Here is a 17,804-nt window from a genome sequence, read left to right as displayed (position 1 = left end):
TGAGAGGTATGGTAATTGATGAGCTAACTAAATTATTTTCTAAAAATGGGGTTTCAATACAAAGTACAATTTGCCATCTTCAGGGCTGAGTTCAAGTTTTGGAAATCATCTTATTGATGATGAAGAGGCATATGACATTGCTACACTAGTAGATCAGGCTCCTCTATTATACAGTAGACTGAATGATTGTCAACGGACTGCTTATGATTCCATTGTCAGAAGTGTCATGAGTAATGAACCTGCATTTTACTTCGTGTCAGGTTTTGGATGTATTGGCAAGATGTTTGTTTGGAACAGTATAATTACATATGTTAGATCTCTTGGAAAGATCGTCCTTGTCGTTGCATCGTTAGGCGTTGCTTCATTGTTAGTGGCAGAACTGCACATTCAAGATTTAAGATTCCAATAGACATTGATGAGACGACAATTTGTGATACAAGCATTGATGACACATAGACAGTGTTTTGAAGCTTTGGGTCGCTTGTTACGTGACATTATATCAGAGAACGATGCAGGTATGGGGTTATTGCCTTTCGGTGGTATGGTTGTGGTTCTCGATGGTGATTTAAGACAACTTTCTGCCTTTTATTGAAAGTGGTTGCGCTCAAAGATAGTGGATGCTGCAATTACTAATTCTCCGCTATGGAGATTTGTTCTTATTTTGGAGCTAACAATGAATATGAGATTAGTTGCAGACGGTTTAGATTCCGTTGCTAAGGAGGAGCTCTTTAAATTTAGTGACTGGGTTCTTTCAGTAGGTGATGGTACTTTGCATACTGTTTCTTGTGCACCTGGAAATGATGGTGCTTGGATACAAATTCCTGATGACATGTTAGTTGTGACTACTACTGGTGACTGAATACAAGCCATGATTGATGCAGTTTATGACTGTAACAACTTAGGTTTAATCAGCCAAGCTTAATCTTAAGACAAGTTCCCAAATCTGCAGTTCAACTCAGCCCCGACCCCTGAAACCCAACAATCCGCCGTTTTCTCTAAGTCCCGAAACCAGTGTTCCTCCAAACTTTAGAGCTTGGATCCCCAAATCCACTGCGTTTTTGGACTCAGTCCAAATACAAGAGTTGGGCCTTGGTCTGAGTCCTGCAACTCTTGTTAAGGGAGTCAAAGTGGTGCAGTTCAGTTTTTGGGAGAGCTAGAGTGTGAAAGTTGGACCCAGGGAAAGGATCCCACGGATCTCTCGGGTCAAGCGCGCCAGAGCAAGCGTGCGCCCTGCTTCAGAGAGCCGCCGCGTGGCAGGACATCCCCGACGAGCGCCGCCTCGCCCAGTCACCGGTCGCGACAAGATGGATCAGCGCGCCTCCTTCCTAATCGCGCATGGAAGCGCCCTGCAGCCCTTTTCCGTCCCGTCTTGTCTCGCCCGAATCCCGCCGGCCGCGCCAGGCGCCCTGCCACCACTGCGACCGAAGATTGGCCGCTGCCATGCCAGTCTGCCTCGCTTCCCGCGCACATCTCCTCACCTGGATCCCCGGCCGCGCGCCCCAACGCCTTCCGACTTTTCCATCGCCCCTCAGTCGTGCTGCCCACGCGTGCGTCCGGCGACGATACCGCCTCTGCCAACCACTGCGACGGTAGTTTGACAACTCCTTTCCCCCGCCTCACCAGTAGCGTGCCACGGCAAAGTTGCTGGTCTGCGCCTGCTAGCGTCGCCGCTCGCCTTGTCACCTTGCCTGCAGCGCCCTCACCTGCAGTGCCCCTTTCCATCCTTCCTGTCACACGCTGGTCGAGCCGCCACCCCCAATCCACCGCGTGACGCGACTAGACCCCGCGCTCGCCCTCACCAATCCTTCCCTCCGGCAACACCATGCCTGCATAAGCTCTGTCGTCAGTGCCCAATGACCAAAGAGTCCTGTCCCCGGAGCTCCACTTCGCCAGCCAATGGAGGCATCGACCAATCGCCACCACAGCAGAGTACTCCATCCTCTTCGACCTTATCCTCGCACTGCCCGGACTCCTTCTCTTCCGCGCAGCTATAAAAGGGAGTACCAGAACCTCTACCGAAGTTCCCTTCGCCATCGTTGCCTTGCCGCACCTTCCCCTATTTCGTGCTCAAGCGCTGCCGCATAAGCTCTTTGAGGAACTTCCCCCTCTCCGCTCAACACCCGCCTTTCCAAACCCGCCAGCCGCTTGCTTCCTCTGTGTCGAGCTAGAGCTTGCTTGTTGTCCACAAGAAGCACCGCCGCCACCAGACCACCGCCGGACCTCGCCGCCGCCCAAGCCTTAGTCGTTCCGCCTGAGCTTGTTCCTTCCCGACCCCAAGACTTCACTAGTAGGCCCAAAGGTAAGCTGCTGACCCCTTTCCGTCTCGCCCGACCCCTTTTCTGTCTCGCCCAACCCTGTCTGTTTCGCCGACCCTCGTCCGCCTCGCTTGAGGGCTCGGCTGTATCTTTTCCTTTTGACCGAGGGTATCTATGTAAAATTTTGGGGACTTCTCGGCGTTAAGTCTGAGGATCCCAGTACAGCATTCCATGGATCTGAGGGTCAGCTCATAAGTTTTTCCCAATCCGACCCTTTTATCTTGTTCTCTATCAACAAAAGCTTAGGATTTCACACCTTTCGTGTAGTTTTGCCACAAGTTTCTAAGCTAAAGCTTGCAAGTGTTGTTGAAATAACCATCTAAGTGCTTTAACCCCTGCATTTGCATTTCCGTGTAGAACTTAACCTCGCCGATGGCTCCTACGGGCTGCACCCGGTGCCAGAAGACGGAGCGGTAGCTGAGCCGCCGACCGCAGGAGTTGAAGCACAGCACGTAGAAGATCAGTTTTCCTCTGCCTCGCTTGAAGGCAAGCCCCGGAGCATAACCCAATCTTTCTAAACTTGCGCATGCCTTCTTTTGTATGTATGTGCATTTACGTATAGGAGTTGTTTGAAACCTTAGATGCATGACTCAGTTCCCTTGATCTGAACACTAGTATGATAAGTCCGAGTAGTTGCAGTGCTTAACAGGACTCGGTAAAAGTTGAGTGATTCCCTGTCACTCGCGAGTTATAGGAGTTGCTTTTTTTCCTTCTAGTTACAACTATAAGGACGGTGGACGGGGCAGGGCCTTGTGAACTATTTTGGTGGTCGGTGGATTGCCCCGTCTGTCTACTTGAAATTTGACTAAGGTCGAGATGTGATAGTGTTCGTGATCAAGTGTTTGAAAGTACTAATCTCATACCTAATATGGGATGGGGAAGCCTAGTACCTGATTGAACCAGGACGTGAGCGGTACGATCCACCGTCTCTGGAATAGAGTTTCCCTTGCGGCCGCATGCGGTGGCAAGTGTGGTCACAAAATGGCAGAGGCCGGGTCTGTGGAACATTGTACCAAGAGAAATAGGCCCAACACGGGTCAGGGGATTGATGGGGATGGCTGATAAGGGAAGCGACCCTCTATGGTTAATGAACTTAGAATCGGAGCTAATATATTGAAAGTAAGGACCCACTATAGTCGCTTTTGACAAAACAAACCCCTCAGCCAAAGAGCCTTGCATGTCTCGAAGTTGGTGGAGTAGTTTTCCCACCGGTCGGTTAAGTCTTGTTGAGCTTAGTAGCTCAGCCTTGTTTGTGGCATATCTTTCAGGTGAAGTTGAAGCTTCTGAGTGTGCTGCTGTTGGCACTTGGCCTTCCCAGCTTCCTCCTGGGTGGACGGTCGAGTGGGATCCCTCCTCGGACAGCGAGGAAAGGGACCAGTGATGTCCTGATCGGCCTCATCAGGGACATCCGACCCGACATTAGCTTCCACTGTTTTATCTTTTCCGCTGCTCATGAACTTTGTAAAACTATGATTTTTGAACCAGTGTTGTAATAAATGGTTGAACTTGTTTAATGGATCTGTTGTATTCTCTAGAACCACTCACCTTCGTGTGAGCTATGCTAACTTGGTCCTTTATAAGTGGTTTATCGGATGAAATCCGACGGATTGCCGAGTTAACTTGATTAAAGCATATGATCGCGTGTTAGGTGACTTATTTGTGCTTTAGGTAAGTTAATCCGAGCGGTTCCGCCATAGCTGGTACCAGAGCAGGTTTAGCAGGACCGAGAAGACAATAGGTCCTAAACACCTTTTCTAAAGATAAAACTTGCAAGAAACACATTTGAAAAATTCTCGTACGATCGTTAAGGATGACCTTAGTACGAGAGGCGCTAGGGGAATTTTGGGGTTATTTCAGGTGGCTATTACTTATTGGTTATTTTGCTAACCTCCAGCACTTCACCACTTGTATCATATGTGTGCCGAGTTCCGCATCATGAGTATGCGAGGGTTGAAGGGAGTTCTATTCAAGGGACCCTATCATCGAGGTTGTTTTTGCCCACGTTTATTATACGTGCGTAGGTACCTATGATAATTCATGCGAAGGGTGGTATGGTTCGATTCCAACGAGCCTATCATCACAGTTGATCGCCCACGTCTATTATATGTGCCCAGATTCCGCATCACGAGTATGCGAAGGGTTGTATGGTTCTATTCAAAGGGGCCTATTTCCATGGTTGTTGCGCTGTCCATGCAGCGTTAAACGCCTGGGTGCCATTTCTATAGTGAACGGTAATGCTTAGGGACGCTTTCGTGGGTGCTGGCACGAAAGGTTCTTGTGGTTGTGTTTTTCTGCAGGTACACTAACCGCGTTCGCATAAGAGAAACGATATTAGAAACCCGACTAGCTACTATAGGGAGTGACGTAATTTTGCCTTGCCACCGGCACTAACTACATAAGACCAAGGCTTTTGGCAGTAATTTTTTGGTTGAGAGGACGATGTAGGTCGTGCATGCGTCATGAACAAAAATTTGTAAAACCACATCCTTAAAACAACCTTGCCTTGGTTCGAAGCTCTTCTTCACTTTAAGGATTTCTAGCTACCTTCTCAGCTCGTGCTCTGGTCAGAAATCCGAGTGTTTCACCCTGCCCGATCTATTCTCTTTGGGGTTTCTATCTCATGCTTCTTTCGGTTCTTGATTCCAGATGGCTCTCCCGGACATGTGTTTCGTGGCGCCGATGGCACTTCCCACTCCACATGCCTTCACTTCGAGGGCTTTCCTGCTATTTTGTGGGACACCTTGAGGTGGTTTGGGTACCAGTCGCCGCCTCTTTACGCGGGACGTGAGTACCAAGAGCATGGAGTACAACGGTGCAACGTGCAAGTGGTTGTACCTCCACCCCCTATGCAGCCCGAGTGGCCCCAGCTCGAGGTTTCGACCTACGGTCACACTCTTGAGGACACTTGGGAGTCCGCTGCCTTGCAGGCTGTCACTCAGTTTTGCCGGTTACACCCGTTTGAGGTCCTTTTGGACCCAATTGGCTTGTTTCCCACCAGGGATCGGCTGAACCTGGCTTGGTTTGACCGAGTAAACAACATGGAGGTGTTGGTGGCCTCACACTCGCTGGTCACCGTTTCTACCACGACAAGGTGCATGTCAGCTTTGTACTGACTGGTCGAGCTTCAAGGATGGGCTATGGTGGTCTTGGCTCGGATAGCTGTAGACACCCAGGAGCATTTCAACACCGCCAAGAGAGACTTGGTGGAACAGTCATTTCAGCTTATCCAAAGGGGCATATAGGTCTCCGACATGCAGACCAGGATTACAGAGCTAGAGGAAGAAGTGACAGACATGGAGCATGATATGGTGCTGCTCATAGAGGAAAAACTAGGAGTTAAGATGGAACTCGCGGTTGCAAATGCACACTTAGCCGAGCACCATGCTGAGCTCGACGCTATCCATGCTTTGGAAATGCAGCTGGATGAGCTGATGGTTCAGGAGGAGGAGGAGGAAGACCTCGAGGAAGTAGAGGGAGTCTCAAGTATGGACATTGAAGATGGTGACGCCCCTTCTCTGACACACAGTATTTCCTCCGTAGGAAACCTAGATGACTTTTAGGTTGAAGGCTTTAGGAAGTTGGTCTTTTGTTGTACTCCTCGGCAACCTATAAGTTTGGATAGTGATGTAATAGGTTAGCCTTGAGTTGAGTACCCCTTCTGTGTTAAGAAACCGAGAATGAAATGATCTTGGTGAAATCAGTTCCTGTTTTCCACCTCGCTCTTGACTCGACTTTTGACCCTTTTGGACACGCCTTGGATGCCAAAGTTGTGTGTGAAGCTCGTGCTGTAGCCGCACGCAAAGTTTCCGCTCTTTTGGGTCTGTCCAAAACTTGGCCGACCTAGGGTCATGAGGTCGGATGCGCCCGACCCCTCGCGGCAGGTCTCCGCCTCGCCCGACCCCTTGTTGCAAGGCTCTGCTTTGCCCAACCCGGGCACTAAAGGTCGGACATAGCGGGACCCACGGGATAAGGTTTTGACTCACCCGAGGATGTGTGCAGACCAGCTGATGAGAACACGGATCTTGTGGGCCCTACCGAGCATGGAACATAATATCTTTCCGTTTGGTTAGCAAGAGTAAAACGATAGTAGCTGGGTGCAGAAACAAGCTAGTTGCTAACTAAGATGGCAAAAAGAGATGTGCACCTCTTTAATAAAAGATATGTTGTTGAGTTGCACTATCGGAAAGAGTCGCATTTAAGGATTTAGCACATAAGTTCCCTCATGATTGGAAAGCTTCTGGAATTATGTAACTAATGGAACGCTGACTCTTGCAGATGGCACACCGCACCCGTTCTAGCTCTGTTCCTAGTGGCAGTGAGCAGAGGCAGGATCTTCCCCCGCCTCCGCCTCCGCCTTCGCTAGAGGCGATCCTGGTTGCTCAAACTGAGCTGCTAAGGCACATTGCCCAAGGGCAACAGTAGCAGCCCCATGGGGGAAGGGCTCATCAGTGACCTCACGTTGCTCGCTATGAGGACTTTCTGGGCATGCAGCCCCTGACCTTTCACAAGATAGAGGACCCGCTTGACGCTGATGCATGGGTTCGTACGATCGAATCCAAATTCGAGCTCCTCACCACCCTGTGCCCCGACCAGAACAAGGCCCGGTTCGCAGCTCAGCAACTGCGTGGTTCCGCCCGGCTTTGGTGGGACCACTATCACGCCATGCTGGCAGCTGACCATGTTGTCAGCTGGAACAAGTTCAAGACTGCCTTTAGAGGTCACCATATCCCAGAAGGTCTACTGGAGCGTTAACTCAACGAGTTCCTGGCTCTTAACCAGGGAAGCCGCGATGTTCTGCACTACGCGCAGGCTTTCAACGACATGTGCCGCTACGCCAGCTATCACGCGGATACCGACAAGAAGAAGAGGGATAGGTTCCACAGAGGATTGAGCCTGGAGCTCAAGGAGAGGTTGAACCCTATCAAGGTGGATACCTATAATGAGCTGGTGAATCTGGCCATTTCTCAAGACGACTGTATGCAGGCCCTCAAGGCCGACCAGAAGCGAAAGGCCCCAATGGCATTGCTGAGCCCGCTCGCTCGGAGATTCAGAATGGTTCCCCCTCCAGCACCCCACAGGCCACAGCAGTCGGGACGATGGGTTGCTCGCCCTCCGCCACCGGCAGCACCTCGTTTCCCCGATTTCCACCCGCAGGCGCCCTGGCCGACCTTTTCGCTGCCGTCGTGTCCTGTGAATGGTAACCACTTCTTCACTTGCGACAACGAGGGGCATTTTGCCAAGGACTACCCCAGAAACAAGAATCAACGGCCCTGTCAGAGTAATACTACAGCCAATAGGGGAAAGAAGCCCAAGGTGCAGCTTCGCCAAGGTCGGCTCAACTACACTAGTCTGACGGAACTCCCAGAAGGTGCGCCAGTGATGACGGGTACCTTCCTTGTCCATAATCAAACTACTCTTATTTAGTTTGATTCGGGAGCATCCCATAGTTTCATTGGGAATAAGACTGGTGAGAGATATAAGCTAAGTGTTGGTCACACAAAAGGGTCATATATGATCTCCACCCCGGGAGGAAAAATAGCTTCGGACAAGATAGTTAACCTTGTGCCTATCAAGTTAGGTCAGATCCTTTTTAGGGAAAATCTCATCATCCTTGATCTAGAAGGGATATATATCATCTTGGGTATGGATTGGATGACCCGACACCAAGTGATTCTGGACGTGTCTGCCCAAGCTGTCCACATAAACTCACCTCTACACGGCAACTCTACCCTACACTTGTCCCACCCTGAGTACGCAAATCATTGTGCGTATCCTGTAACAGAAGCCCAAATAGAAGACCTTCCTGTTGTCTGTGAGTACCCCGATGTGTTTCCGGATGACTTGTCCGGCATGCCGCCAGATAGGGATATTGAGTTTGCTATTGAACTACAGCTAGGCACAGCCCCAATATCAAAAAGACCTTATCGGATGCCATCCGTCAAGCTGGCTGAGTTAAAAACCCAATTGCATGACCTGTTGGAAAAGGGTTTTATCTGACCCAGTACTTCACCCTGGGTTTGCCCAGCCCTGTTTGTGAAGAAGAAGGATGAGAGTCTACGCATGTGTGTGGACTACCGACCCCTCAATGCGGTGACTATCAAGAACAAGTATCCCCTTCCCCACATTGATGTTCTGTTTGACCAGTTAGCTAGAGCTAGAGTGTTTTCCAAGATTGATCTTCGCTCCGGCTATCACCAAATCAAGATCCGACCATGTGACATTCCCAAGACTGCCTTCTCCACAAGATATGGACTCTATGAGTACCTGATTATGTCTTTTGGACTCACCAATGCACCCGCTTACTTCATGTATCTCATGAATTCGGTGTTCATGCCCGAGTTGGACAAGTTTGTCATTATGTTCATTGATGATATTCTGGTGTACTCGAAGAATGAAGAAGAACATGCCAAGCACCTTCATGTGGTTCTTCAGCGCCTAAGGGATCATCAGCTTTATGCCAAGTTCTCCAAGTGTGAGTTCTGGTTAGAGAGTGTCAAATTCTTGGGGCACACAATCTCTCAGAATGGCATAGCAGTTGACCCCAGCAAGGTACAGGAGGTCATGGACTGGAAGCCGCCCACTTCAGTTCATCAGATCCGAAGTTTTCTTGGACTAGCAGGCTATTATCGGTGTTTCATCTCGGATTTCTCCAAGATAGCTAAGCCGATGACTGAGCTGCTGAAGAAGGAAGTTAAGTTTGTGTGGAGCGACAAATATGAAGAAGCCTTCCACACCTTGAAACAATTGTTGACTTTTGCCCCAATCTTAGCTCAACCCGACTCTTCTAGGCCGTTTGACGTGTACTGTGACGCCACTAGCACTGGACTTGGGTGTGTTCTTATGCAAGACAACCGAGTCATTGCCTATACCTCACAGGCGTTACGACCTCATGAGCTGAACTACCCGACCCATGACCTTGAGTTGGTAGCAGTGATTCATGCCTTAAAGATATGGAGACACTATCTAATGGGCACTCACTGCAACATCTACACTGATCACAAGAGCCTCAAGTACATCTTCACTCAAGCCAACCTCAACATGCGACAAAGAAGATGGTTGGAGTTAATCAAGAATTATGACTTGGAACTACATTACCACCCCGGCAAAGCCAACGTAGTGGCAGATGCACTTAGCCGCAAGACCCATTGCAATTGCTTGTAGGTAACCAACTTCACAGAAACTCTGTGTCATGAGATGGGAAAACTTAGTTTGGAGATCATTTCCCATGGAACCCTCAGTCATGTTTCTCTTGAATCTGCTTTGAAAGACCAAATTGGGTCGGCACAGTTAGAGAATGAGGAATTAAAGCTAATTAAAAGGAAGATTGCACAAAAGGATAAAGGGTACAAGCATTTTCGACAGGATGAAAATGAGAAAGTATACTATGAGAGTCGACTTGTTGTTCCATCTGATCCAGATCTCAAGAAGCAAATCCTAGATGAAGCCCATCTCTCCAAATTCTCAATCCATCCTGGCAGCAATAAGATGTATCATGATCTCCATCAAACTTTTTGGTGGATTGGAATGAAGCTAGAAATTGCACGCATGTCTCGGAGTGTGACACATGTCAACGTGTCAAGGCCAGCCATTTGAAGGTAGCAGGTACCTTGCAACCACTACCTATTCCATCATGGAAGTGGGAAGACACTAGCATGGATTTCATTGTGGGATTACCCCCTACATCTCAGCGACATGATTCCCTTTGGGTTATAGTGGACCGCCTCACCAAATCTGCACACTTCCTTCCTGTTCACACCACCTATACGCCTAAGAAATATGCAGAGTTGTATCTTGACCGCATTGTTTTCTTACACGGTGTGCCAAGAACGATCATATCTGATCGAGGTGTTCAGTTTGTAGCATGTTTCTGGGAACAATTACAAGCATAACTAGGCACCAAGCTCATCCATAGCTCAACATATCATCCTCAAACCGATGGTCAGACCGAGAGAGTAAATCAGATTCTGGAAGACATGCTATGAGCTTGTGTCATCCATTATGACAAGAATTGGGATAAGTGCTTACTGTTGGCAGAGTTCTCCTATAACAATAGCTACCAGGCTAGCTTGAAGATGACACCGTTTGAAGCCTTGTATGGTCGAAGGTGTCGGACACCAAAGAATTGGTCACAAGTGGGAGAAAGACAAACCTATGGCCCTGATTTAGTAACTGAAGCCGAAGAGCAAGTTAAGGTAATTCAGGCAAATCTCAAGGCATCCCAATCTCAACAGAAGAGTTACTCCGACAAGAGGAGGAGACCCCTGCAGTTTGACATTAGTGATCACGTATACCTTTGAGTCTCCCCGACCAAAGGAGTGCAACGGTTTGGAGTGAAAGGAAAATTGGCTCCCCGTTACATTGGCCCTTATGAAATTGTGGAAATTTGTGGACCCGTTGCTTACCGGATCCAACTACCTGAACAACTCTCGACCATTCATGATGTCCTCCATGTCTCGCAACTGAAGAAATGTGTCCAAGTCCCGACTGAGATCTTGGAACAGGAGCAACTTCAAATCAAACCCGACCTGACCTATGCCGAATACCCGGCCAAAGTCCTCGACCGTAAGGAGAGGCACACCCGACGACAAGTGGTGAAAATGTACAAGATTCAGTGGAGTAACCACACGGAAGATGAAGCAACATGGGAAACAGAGGAGTATCTGAACAAGCACTTTAGAGGCTTTCCTTTCAGTCAAGGAGGTAAGAACCCGCACACCCCCACTGGTTGTCCTTACACTCGACTCTCGGGACGGGAATCTTTTTAAGGGGGGTAGGCTGTAACGACTTAGGTTTAATTAGCCGAGCTTAATCTTAAGACTAGTTCCCAAATCTGCAGTTCAACTCAGCACCACCCCATGAAACCCAATAGACCGCCATTTTCTCTAAGTCCCGAAACTAGTGTTCCTCCAAACTTTAGGGCTTGGATCCCCAAATCCACTGTGTTTTTGGACTCAGTCCAAATACAAGAGTTGGGCCTTGGTCTGAGTCCTGCAACTCTTGTTAAGGGAGTCAAAGTGGTGCAGTTCAGTTTTTGGGAGAGCCAGAGTCTGAAAGTTGGACCCAGGGAAAGGATCCCACGGATCTCTCTGGTCAAGCGCGCCAGAGCAAGCGTGCGCCCTGCTTCAGAGAGCCGCTGCCGCGTGGCAGGACCTCCCCGACGAGCGCCGCCTCGCCCAATCGCTGGCCGCAACAAGATGGATCAGCGCGCCTCCTTCCCAATCGCGCGCGGAAGCGCCCTGCAGCCTTTTTCCACCCCATCTCGTCTCGCCCGAATCCTGCCGGCCACGCCAGGCGCCCTGCCGCCGCTGCAACCGAAGATTGGCCGCTGCCGCGCCAGTCTGCCTCGCCTCCCGCGCACATCTCCTCACCCGGATCCTCGGCCGTGCGCCCCAACGCCTTCTAGCTTCTCCATCGCCCCTCAGTCGCGCTGCCCACGCACGCGTCCCGTGACGATACCGCCTCTGCCAACCACTGCGCTGGCAGTGACAACTCCTTTCCCCCGCCTCGCTAGTAGCGTGCCACGGCAAAGCCGCTGGTCTGCGCCTGCTAGCGTCGCCGCTTGCCTTGTCACCTTGCCTGCAGCGTCCTCGCCTGCAGTGCCCCTTTCCCTCCTTCCTACCACACGCTGGCCGAGCCACCGCCCCCAATCCGCCGCTTGACGCGACAAGACCCCATGCTCGCCCTCACCAATCCTTCCCTCCGGCAAAACCGCGCATGCATAAGCTCTGTCGTCAGTGCCCAATGACCAAAGAGTCCTGTCCCCGGAGCTCCGCTTCGCCGGCCAATGAAGGCATCGACCAATCGCCACCATGGCATAGCACTCCATCCTCTTCGACCTTATCCTCGCGCTGCCCGGACTCCTTCTCATCCACGCAGCTATAAAAGGTAGTACCAGAGCCTATACCGAAGTTCCCTTCACCATCGTTGCCTTGCCGCACCTTTCCCTGTTTTGTGCTCAAGCACTGCCGCATAAGCTGTTTGAGGAACTTCCCCCTTTCCGCTCAACACCCACCTTTCAAAACTCGCTAGCCGCTTGCTTCCTCCGTGTCGAGCTAGAGCTTGCTTGTTGTCCACAAGAAGCACCGTCGCCGCCAGAACACCGCCGGACCTCGCCGCCGCCCAAGCCTTAGTTGTTCCGCCTGAGCTTGTTCCTTCCCGACCCCAAGACTTCACCACTAGGCCCAAAGGTAAGCTGCCGACCCCTTTCCGTCTCGCCCGACCCCTATCCGGTTCGCCCAACCCCTTTTCTGTCTCGCCCGACCCTGTCTGTTTTGCCGACCCTTGTCCGCCTCGCCTGAGGGCTCAACTGTATATTTTCCTTTTGACCGAGGGTATCTATGTAAAATTTCGAGGACTTCTCGGTGTTAAGTCCGAGGACCCCGGTACAGTCATTCCTTGGATCTGAGGGTCAGCTCATAAGTTTTTCCCAATCCGACCCTTTTATCTTGTTCTCTATCAATAGAAGCTTAGGATTTCACACCTTTCCTGTAGTTTTGCCACAAGTTTCTGAGCTAAAGCTTGCAAGTGTTGTTGAAATAACCGTCTAAGTGCTTTAACCCCTGCATTTGCATTTCCATGTAGAACTTAACCTCGCCAACGGCTCCTACGAGCTGCACCCGGTGCCAGAAGATGGAGCGGTAGCTGAGCCGCCGACCGCAGGAGCTGAAGCAGAGCACCTAGAAGATCAGTTTGCCTCCGCCCCGCTCGAAGGCAAGCCCCGAAGCATAACCCAATCTTTTTAAACTTGCGCATGCCTTCTTTTGTATGTATGTGCATTTACGTAGAGTTGTTGTTTGAAACCTTAGATGCATGACTCAGTTCCCTTGATCTAAACACTAGTATGATAAGTCCGAGTAGTTGCAGTACTTAACAGGACTCGATAAAATTCGAGTGATTCCCTATCACTCACGAGTTATAGGAATTGCTTGTTTTCCTTCTGGTTACAACTATAAGGACGGTGGACGGGGCAGGGCCTTGCGAACTATTTTGGTGGTCGGTGGATTGCCCCGTCTGTCTACTTGAAATTCGACTAAGGTCGAGATGTGATAGTGTTCGTGATCAAGTGTTTGAAAGTACTAATCTCATACCTAGTATGGGATGGGGAAGCCTAGTACCTGATTGAACCAGGACGTGAGCGGTTCGATCCACTGTCTCTGGAATAGAGTTTCTCTTGCGGCCGCATGTGGTGGCAAGTGTGGTCACAGAATGGCAGAGTCCGGGTCTGTGGAACATTGCACCAAGAGAAGTGGGCTCGACACGGGTCAGGAGATTGATGGGGATGGCTGACAAGGGAAGCGACCCTCTATGGTGCGTGGATGTCGTGAGATTACGTTCGCCATGCATGGTTAAGAAATTCGAATCAATTCGTCTGCCTCTCACAGTTTGAGACTGCTTGATCGCTATGCTACACTGAGTTAAGATGGAACACAATGATGATATGAACTTTGATGCTTGTTATATATATATTGTTTTGAAACTATGTTTGTTTAGCATAAGTGCCGATGTAGACTGGTTAATGAACTTAGAATTGGCGCTCAAATATTGAAAGTAAGGACCCACTGTAGTCGCTTTTGGCAAAACAAACCCATTAGCCAAAGAGCCTTGCATGTCTAGAAGTTGGTGGAGTAGTTTTCCCACCGGTCGGTTAAGTCTTGTTGAGCTTAATAGCTCAGCCTTGTTTGTGGCATATCTTTTAGGTGAAGTTGAAGCTTCTGAGTGTGCTGCTGTTGGCACTTGGCCTCCCCAGCTTCCTCCTGGGTGGACGGTCGAGTGGGATCCCTCCTCGGACGGTGAGGAAAGGGACCAGTGATGTTCTGATCGGCCTCATCAGGGACATCCGACCCGACGTTAGCTTCCACTGTTTTATCTTTTCCGCTGCTCATGAACTTTGTAAAACTGTGATTTTTGAACCAGTGTTATAATAAATGGTTGAACTTGTTTAATGGATCTGTTTTATTCTTTGGAACCACTCACCTTCGTGTGAGCTATGCTAACTCGGTGCTGTATAAGTGGTTTATCAGATGAAATCCGACGGATTGCCGAGTTAACTTGATTAAAGCATATGATCGCGTGTTAGGCAACTTATTTGTGCTTTAGTTAAGTTAATCCGAGCGGTTCCGCCACAATGACGACTTCAGTTTTAATTTTAGGGACGAATCTTATTTGTGCAAGCGAGACATTGTGTCTCCTACTAATGACGTGGCAAATGAGATTAATTCTGCAATGATATCGATGGTCCTAGGAGAAAAGAAAGAATATTTGAGTTTTGATTGTGTTTCTAAGTGTTTGGATACAGTTGGCGATGTTGATTTATTATATCCGGTTGAATTTTTGAATTCATTGAAGGTTAATAATTTTCCTAATCATTGCCTTGTTCTTAAAGTTGGAGTTCCAGTGATGCTTCTCAGGAATCTTAGACAAACAGCCGGTTTATGTAATGGTACGCGACTCGTTATCAACTAATTTAGCTGACACGATTCTAGAGGCACGTATTATTACTAGTTCTATGTGACATCCCTAGATTTCAAAAGGACAAAATAAGAATTCAAAAGGGCAAAACAAGAGAAATTAAGAAGGAAATTAGGGACAAATCAAAGTTGCAAAATGTCAAACCCCCAAAACCCTTCAAATTCCCTAAGTGTTGAAACACACCCTAAAAAGAGCTTATTTGGGGGTAGGAGTTGGAAACCAAATTTCATATATAAACTAAACTTTTGGCCAATATAAAAATTGCATAAATTTTCAAACTAAACAGATTTTTTTATTTGAACTTCCTCTGATTTGGAGTGGAAGGCCCTAAAAAATTAGATCAAAATTGGACCAAATTTGGGCAAATTCAAATTTCAGTCGAGCCGGTGTTCTACAAAACTTTGCCCAATTTTAACTCCAAATCTATTGAGAATTTCACTAGTCTGCTTTTGTAAAAGTTATAGCTAGTAGTCCCGTCTCCAACTTCTAGATTTGAAGATTTCAAAGTTTGAATTCAAATTTTGGAGCAAAATAGGCCCAAATTTGCTGCCCTCGCGCGCCCCGGCAGACCCACGTGCACCCGATAAAGGGTGATCGCGCACGGCACGTCATGCCACGACACATCGCGACACGCCCATGGCCAGTGCCTCCCGGCTAGTTGTTGCTAGCGATGTGACCCAATGGAGCACCTTGTCGCCTAGTCTCCGCGCGCGACAACTTCGCTCCGCCATGCCACAATCCCGGTCAGCAAACCCTCGCATGACACCCACGCGCGCCCGTGGCTCGCACACTACCAACAGCCAACCACCGCGCCTGCTGTGCTTGCGCTACTACCCGACCACCACTCCCCCGCCCAATTGCTTGCCCAGCTTGCCCCGGCATCCTAATCCTCTCCACACCGAACTACCGCTATAAAACAGCCTCTTCCCGAGCCCGCTGGCGCCAACCCGCCATCCTCCCCCTCCGCCGTGCCACCACTAAAGCTCACCATCGAGCACCACCCTCCAGCCCTCGCCAGAGTCCCCAGACCCCTCCCTAGCACCACACGCGCCTCACTCGAGCTTCCCGAGCCATCCCCCGACTTCCTCCGCCACCGCCGTTGCCGGAGCAGAAGCTCCCCTGCCGCGCCCGAGACCTCGCCGCCAAGCTCTGCCGCTTGTCACCCTCCGCCTTCGACTCCCATAGCCTATCAACCCTAGGTGAGCCGCTTGTCGCGCCCGAACCCCAAGCTCACTCCCTCCCCGCTGGCGCTCGCTGGCGCTCGCTGGATTTCGCCGCCCTCATCGACCGCGAAACCAAGGACCACATTGCATAACCCCAAATCTTTCCAGGGTCTAAGACATGAAATGTTAGGGCCTTGTTGTGAAGCTTTAAAAGATCCAAGGGCCTAAGCGCCAAACGTGTTTTCCATTTTTAGTTTAAAATTTGATTTAAATGGCTGAAACTTGGGACATGTCTAAGAAAATGTAGAAAAATGGGAAAAATATAAAACTTGTTTTGCTAGGTTCCTGGTGATGTCTAGTTTAATTTAAAACTGTTCATATGCATGTTACTGTTCTGTATTTCACACAAGGATTTATTATGTATAAAGCCAATAAATGCCTTATAAATCATAGGATGCTCTAAAAAATATGAAACCACTTTTGCTAGCTTACTTTTGACATGCGTGTTCAGGATCTGAAATTTGTGCTACTGGATTAGATGAGGTTGTTACTGTTTAAATTTCAATTGCTTAAATGCTATATTAATCTTGTTATTTGCACAATAATAGTGGGAAATAGATAAAAATGCAAGATAAATTTTGTTAGGCTCGCGATGTACATGTCTAACTAGGAAAAATATTTGCTTCTCTAAAATATGTGTTTTACATTGCTTAAGTAAATACATGTTGTTCAATCTTCTTTTTATGTGATAAATAGTTTGCATGCTCTTTAAAACCTGAACAATTCATAGTAGCCTATGTTACTATTGGTAACCCTTCTGTAAAAATTGTGGAACTAAACTAATGATGAAACTCTAGTTCAAAATCATTCTTTTGATTCTGCGATTTAACACTATTTGATTTTTAGTATTTTTTGTAGAAGTCAAATGCATCTCAAGTTTTTATAATAGATCACTTATGTAGAGGGAAAGATTATGTAAACATTTCATGTTCATATCTTAACAGATGCTTCTAGAAGCATTTATCCATGTTTAAGAGCTAATTTAAATTAATAATACAATTGCCAATGTTTTTATTCAGAAACACGATAACTTTTGAAATGATTGCCAAATGGCACCAACTTGACACCACCTTTTCTTTTATGAATTCTAAGTTGTTAGAGTCTTATATATGTACACAATCACCATCAAAGTAAAGCTCGAGCTTTAATCACGACACACCTTACTTTCTTAAGACATAAAAGTTTAATCCTATCTAGGTGAATGTGGCTGAAAAGAAAGAAAGGGTTAAAATCTTATCTAGGTGAATGCAGTCAAAATACACCCTAAGCTTTTACAATATTAACGAAATCCAACCTACACCTTGAAAACTTGTAATTGAAATCTTATGCATATGCATCTCATGTAGAAGCTAATCTCACTGACACTACGTACGAGTTGGTTCTGGAAGCTAAAGAGCAACATTCGACTGCTGCGGTGAACTTGATCGAGGCCACACAAGACCCATGCCAAGGTTCGGAAGAGCCACAGGCTAGCGTAGTACAAGAAGGCAAGCTCTGGAGCATAACCCTAGTTTCCAAATTATGCAATACTTATGTTACTTATGTTTGTGCATTAAGTTCATAGGAGTTGCTTGAAACCTGAGTTGCATGATCCTAGTACCCATGACTTGAATAGTAGCATGATAAGTTGAGTAGTTGCTATGCTAAATAGGGACACGATAAAGTCGAGTGATTTCCTATCGCTCGCAAGCTATAGAAGTTGCCTGTTTACTTATGTTGGAATCGTAAGGTTGAAGGGCAGGGCTTGGTAATATGTTTGGGAATTGGTGCATGCCCCGTCTATATAGAGGAAAAACTG

The sequence above is a fragment of the Setaria italica genome, chromosome III, assembly GCF_000263155.2.
Source record: "Setaria italica strain Yugu1 chromosome III, Setaria_italica_v2.0, whole genome shotgun sequence".
Taxonomy (NCBI): domain Eukaryota; kingdom Viridiplantae; phylum Streptophyta; class Magnoliopsida; order Poales; family Poaceae; genus Setaria; species Setaria italica.
Note: the sequence above shows the minus strand (reverse complement) of the source record.